General features: G+C 37.1%; 1 protein-coding gene and 1 long non-coding RNA gene across 2 annotated transcripts in view; one reads left to right on the top strand and one right to left on the bottom strand.

The window, feature by feature from the left end:
* Nucleotides 1-6,735, bottom strand: part of LOC149043930 (ephrin type-A receptor 2-like) — a 108,486-nt gene that overhangs the window by 54,001 nt on the left and 47,750 nt on the right. The gene's annotated exons all lie outside the window — the stretch shown is intronic.
* Nucleotides 3,951-5,250, top strand: LOC149043932 (uncharacterized). The gene has a single exon (XR_016187523.1). It is a non-coding gene; the product is annotated as an uncharacterized LOC149043932 (long non-coding RNA).

The following is a 6,735-nucleotide window of genomic DNA, read 5'->3' as shown; positions in this document are numbered from 1 at the left end:
TCGAAACGTCAGCTTTTTTACCCTTTACGGTGGCTAATTTACGTTTTCAACTCAGTTGTTAATACTTAATTACCTGCTAACTCCAGGATATGTTGGGAGGTAGTCAGAATCTTATATAAGAGCTACTGATTACATTAGGCTTTGCTTGGAAATTTTAAGGTTGTTTTCGACAAGATGCGACTGTCATTTTTATATATATCCCTCAACAGCAAATGAGCTTGACTTCATTCCTGACATAGCCAGTGTTACCTTTTAAGATCTCAAAACTGTGCAGAATTCAATATCTTGATGGCACTGAATCCTGAGATTGTTAACTTGTAAACGATCTGCAAACCTCTTTCAATGTATTGTTAAAGAATTAATAAAATGTCCTCTTTTGAGAGCTGTTATGTTTGTGTTCTGTCGATTTTCCAATAGAGCCAGTGAGAGTTAGCTTATATTCTTTTCTTTCCCTAAACAGTCAGAAAATAACCTTTACTCTATGTCTTTATCAAGAGGGAAAGCCCTGAAAGTTATTGAAGGTCGCAAAAACGATGGGAGCAAAATTTGTAATTAGGTTGTCTAGTTCGTATTGCATTGTTGCTAACATCAGTGACACACTCAGCTGCACCTCGCATGCCACTGTTCTCACCACATTTTAATGCCATTTGTGACCCATAACTGAACAGATGCACAGCAACATACAATCTATTGGTTAAATACAATATAGGGGCAAAATGTTGATAGTGGTGATGTCACCTATTTGCAGAGCTCTAATAGATCGTAAGTAAGAAGGAATTCACATAAGTGTATATTATTCATCTTATGATATAACGATTTGGTAAACCATTAAAAACTACCTGTAGTTAAATGCAAAACATTTGATTGGTGACGAGGTCTCCCTTTCTTCTCTTTCGATCTCTTAGCGGCCTCCGGCCAAAATTAATTTCGTAAATGACGCTTTAAACGGCCCATGAGGGCGAAAAAATACCACAATTGCGTCGATTTACACTTCATTTAACTTTATTGAGGCATTCAGACCTGTAATGTAGATGTGTAATTTTCAGAGCGTAATTCATAACCGTCATAGATTTACCAGATTTTGCTCGTCTCGTGTCAACAATTGTTAACCACGAACGGATAGTGTGGTCCAGTGGTTTTACAAACGGCCCAGAACTTATTATATCTTATCGATTTGAATTTCTTAAAAGCCTAATGAAAATAGGGAAAATATGGCTAATAAGTATCATTTTGTGATGAATTGAGATTGGAATGAAGAACTCTAATCCTCCTAGTTCCGCTCTCTTTCCATTTCTTCGGCTTTACCTGAAAAGGCAAAAATCAAATTATTTATATTTATTCTTGAGGGTCTGATTACATGGAGGTATGGAACCCCCGGGTGGGTGAGGTAACTCGGCTAGTTGTGTTCGAAAAATGGCGCGCGTTTTTTTTTTTTCTATTCTTAAGGCGGAGCCTGAGAGATCAAAAGCACCAAGAAGCGGAAAGGCGCACGTTTTCATCAAAAGATTTCCTGCGCTCATATCGTCATAATTCATTTTCTGTTTTGCTGTTGATCGAGCCATTCTGAAGCCATCTCAGCAGCGTAGCAAAGTATGGGTACAGGCTTTCTTTTCACTTTCTCGTTAATCATCCTTTGCAGCGCCGATAACTGAAATTCTGTAAGATTGCAGAATCTGCTTGCAATTATTGTTAAATTTCTTTAACTTCTCGATCGATTGATGAAATTGAACGGTACATGGCGAAAGACTTACTTTTCTTGATGAACACCATTACACGTGGCTAAACCGCTGGTTCAAAAAATGATTGTTTTCCCTGTCGTGCCACCTTAATCAATCAAGAAAATTTTTTCGCGACAAAAAGATTCAGCCACCAATTTCGAAATAGAACGAAAGGGACAGCAGGTACAACATTGGATTATATTTCGTTTGGATTCGTAAGCATATTTTAAAATAAAATACGTTTTGTGTAAAAAAAACTTATAAAAAGTCTATAACGCTAGGGGTAAAAATTTGGGTTGCAGCTCTTACATTCGTTAGTACAAAATCGTTTGTCTTTCCAAGACTAAAAGTTTAAAAATATATGATATATGAAAGCTGAAGAAATATCTTCTATAAGGAAAATAGAACATGATGTCATAGGGCTGTAATATTCATTACTCCATCCTTTCCTGTTTTATCTTCATGGTCCACTACCGGAAATATTCCCGCCCTCGTAGAATATTCACATCTGAGTGGCTCATATCCGCAACATGTGCACAAACCTTATACATGCAGTTTTAGTCTCAGCCCATTTTTGGTCCACCAGTAAATTTTCCTGATCTTAGATCTCACTTATTGATTATACACAAGCCGCTATTTAGCAGACAGAATAAAAGTGTGAATACTTCTTTGCTGACAAACACTCTATCCAGACCTCATACGAGCACGCAAGCGTAGAATATGCCCAAGCTTTAAGTGTCGCCGGGTAAGCAGATTTTCCCAAAAGTTGACAGGAATGGTAATAATGGGTAATAGAGTGATGGGGTGAGTTAAATGGATTATACCCTTCGACAAATGCCTTCTCGAAAACATTAAATATGTAATAAACGCCGCGATAATGAATCGAGTTAATAAAGTATCATAACGGTGACCTATTTTATGTCTTGAGTTCAAGACAGCTACTTTAATCTATACTAAGATGGCCGCGCGAGCCTCTGGGTGTGAGGCACACGAAAAGTACGATCTCGAATCTTCGTAACTCTCCGCGACCTGCTTACATAAATTTTGTTTCCGCTGATTTTTTTTTGTTTTGTTTTGTTTTTTTTTTTTACATCGCCCGAAAAGGACGGAGCACTCGTAGTCTACTTCTAACCGAAGATCCCTTTTACAAGGTACCAGCCTGGTCAATTCGTAACCAGTCGGTTGGGTTGTTTCATGCCTAAACTAATAAGGTATGTTTTATATGTAAAGTATCTCTAAAGTAAGGTCGGTTTCCTATTTTAGAAAGCAATATTCCCTGCCTTAAATAAGTTCTGTTTCCGTGGTGTCCATTTTCATATACGCGACTAGTGAATGATGTATGTTTTCCTTTGTTAAAGTAAACGAATTTATTACCTTTAATAACGAGCGGAGGAAAAAAATCGGGATTCTTTCCTTTTTCAAAAGTATCCAGTGCTTTAACACATTCTTCAATAGTTATAAGTCCTTCACAACTTAGTCTATCTTCCTCAGATAATTTTGTAATTCTAGCTTGACCAAGAAAGTTTTCCAAATGCACAATTAATTTACACTTCAGAGTTAATTCTCTGTTTCACCATTTGTGTTCCCAGTGCTACGCGGCACAACATTCATATGTACCCTTACTTTCTCTTCGCCGCGATTCACCATCCTAAATCGTCCCCGACTTTCTCTGTGCGACCTCGTAGCTCAGTCGGCAGAGTAACGGTAGATCAAATCCGGAGGTCGTGGGTTCGATTCCCACCGAGGTCAAAAGATTTTTTCTTTGCCTCGTGTGGTTCCCTGTTTCCCTTTATTAGGGCTAACGCCCGGTGGGTTATTCATGGGTTTAAATAGCACTTTAATTTACACTTCAGAGTTAATTCTCTGTTTCACCATTTCCAAAATATTAGGCTGCACCGTATTAACTTTCCTTCTATACAGGTTTTTATAATATTTTGAAGACGAGTCTAGCAATTTTTCATAATTTGTTGTAATAACTCCACTTAGACAAAGCTTCCTTGTATGGTTTCTTTTCTCCTAACTTAAAAAATACTTTGTATTCTTTTCCCCATATTCGAGCCATCTCCCCCTCGAACGCATCATTAATCCATCGACTTTATCGTCGAAATCTTTTGTTACTCAAGTTTGCACTTGTTCAGAATCTCTTTAAATTCTTCACAAGGGTTCTGTTGAAATCTTGTATGTGCAGCTTGGAGTTTCTTCTGTAGACTTTCCTATTTCTCTCTCTTAACCCTTAACGTACCAACTACGCATATATGCGTAGAAATATACGACGTGATTTTAACGCGCAATTGTGGTGAATTATTGGGGCTTGGGCACTGGTGTTTCATTTCAAATGACTTAACATAAAGTATAGTTTGAGGCAGTGAAAGAAAATGGCCGATTTGGCGAGTTGTATTAAAGAATTTGGAAATTTAAATTTCGAGTGTGTATTGTCTGTGGTTTTTTAAAAATGGCGGCGTGCGAAATATCTCCTGAAGCATTCTGTGCGACTGGAAGCGATGAAAACGATGTGGAAATCGAATTTATCGACGAAGACAATTTACCTTTGGCTTGTATCAGTGTTTTGGAGCATCCCGAGTCAGAAGAAGAGATTGACTCCGATGATTTGGCAGAATCTAGCGGGGATGAGTCAGAAGAACTGGAAAGTGAACAAGATGAAGACCCAGAGGAGGAAGAAGAAGTATCGGCATAGAGCGAAGAAATAACGAGAAGGGATGATATTGATTTCAGTGAACTCGTGGGATTGGCAGCAAATGTAAACATTAGATCTTTGACATCAAGCAAAGGGTTTTTTGATCTGTTCTTCACTGCTCAGGTATGGGAGTTGTTAGTTGCTCAGACTAATCTGTATGCAAATCAGAAACGAGGAGCTGCAGAAAAGTCTGTGTGGTATCCAGTGTCTGTGGAAGAAATGAAAGGTTGGGTTGCCATTTATTTGTGTATGGGAATTATTAACAATTATTAAAAGTCAGCTCATATGCAAGGCTAATGAGAGGTGCTGTGTGGTATTATAAGATTTTTTTCTATATCATAAAAGTGTGTGTTTCAAATGCACACATTTTGGAGAGAAAATCTCCATGTCATACCACTAGAACTGCTTTAGACCTCAGAAAGTCATTGATAAGTCACTTGATTGAAGGAAAGTCCTTTCGAAGGGACACTCAAATGCGGCCACCACCCACTTCTGAAATTAGATTTAATCAAGAACACTTTCACCACCTGGTAAGCAACAACAAAAGATCTACTTGCAAGGTTCACTTACAGCATGTAAGTACCTTTTATAGCTGTGCAGTGTGTGGAGTATGCATGTGCCTGGAGCCCTGTTTCCTCAGGTATCACACATTGAGAGACTTCTATTTCAATGATGAAGATCATGAAGGCCCCAGATGTCTGAAAGAAGGAAGAGGGAGGCCTTGCACCAGAGGAAGAGGAAGAGTTCTCCAAAATTGAACATGCATAGACAAATTTGATAATTGAAAAGAAATAACAAAGGCAAGGTGATATATGAGACAATAAAAGTGACTTACTCTAAGACTTTCTCAAGATTAGATTTTGTTACTAATAAGATAATTCATGCCCTTACAATAATCATAATGGGTCAAATTTGTGTGCAGAGAAGTGTTTTTAACCCTTAAAATGATATTTCAATGTGTGAAGGTCATGATTTTTTGACAAAAAGCAATAGTTCTGAAATTTATTTGTTACAGGATTCTTTCAATTAGTCCTTCTTGAAACTTCCAAAAATTATGCTAATTATGCATGCCGTGACGTCATCATATGATGTGTATCCCATAATAAGTTAAACAAATTGATAGAAAATTTTCCACTGGTTATGAACATATATGGTCATATGGGGCTTTATTAAAAAGAAATTGATCTACAACTGATTTTGTAAACATCACTCGGGTTTCTCCAAAAAAAATAACATACCCGTGGTATGTTAAGGGTTAATTTTAGTTAGCTCTTTTGCGTATTGTACCGAAAAAAAACCGAAATTATATTTAATCCAATCCAAAGCAACCCTTATATCTGAGAATTCTTTTCCTTCATTTTTCCATACCTCCAAACATGCTTTCATTTGTTGAATAAAATTGCTGATGTTCAAATCTTTACATCTTTGACGACGTAACGAAGAAAATGAGAGACGACCGAAAGAAGCTGAGGGACTGGCATATTAACGAAATTTGATCACGAGGAGTCGACTTCTTCCACATTCCTTGGAATGTCCCCGCGCGTATTCTCTTCAAAGTTAAAGATTCACCAAAATCGAGATCTCTCTTCTTGCCTGATGAGTGAGCATGTATTTTCCTTTTTTATTTTATTTATTGATTGATTTATTTTTTACTCTCACTCGGTTGTTTTCTCTCTATACCGTAGTTTAATAAGTAATATATTTAAGTGTTCGAATTATTTCACAAAGTGTAATATGTTTATTATTGGTTTAAAAATCCTATAAGTTAGCCATACAAGTTAGCCAAGTTATACGTTATGATATGGACCGGACATGGGTGTTGAAGGAAAGGATGCGAGACTACTTCAGTAAAAACTCCGTCAGTATGTTTTCAAAAAATTTTCCCACCAAGATTCTGTTACGTTTGAGTTTGTGTGTGTGAGTCTGTGTGTTTTGCACGTTGCAGATCCTTCTGTACCTTTACATCTGTTACATCCGTTGTTAGCATCCTTCCACAGACTTTTTCCCCTTCAGATTTTTACTGAAAACGAATAACGATGGCTTTTTGGATAGGAATTGATGAAATTAAACATCAATACAAGTAATTGACAGCATAGTACATTACAATACAGAAAATGAATGAAAATATCATCTCCATTTGACATTGGTCAAAGTTTTTTTTCAATCAACGCATACTCACAAGTAACATTCACATATACTATTTCTCTAGTTTATACCAAAGCCATTGTTTGCTGTACGGGTAAATGTTCCTGCATCACTTCTGTCAATGTTTGTTATAGTCCCTTGGTTCCTAGGCTTCTCTTGCAGATTAACCGCAAGTTG

The sequence above is a fragment of the Pocillopora damicornis genome, chromosome 6 (assembly GCF_964200805.1).
Source record: "Pocillopora damicornis chromosome 6, jaPocDami1.2, whole genome shotgun sequence".
NCBI lineage: Eukaryota > Metazoa > Cnidaria > Anthozoa > Scleractinia > Pocilloporidae > Pocillopora > Pocillopora damicornis.
This window is presented reverse-complemented; position numbering and strand designations above follow the sequence as displayed.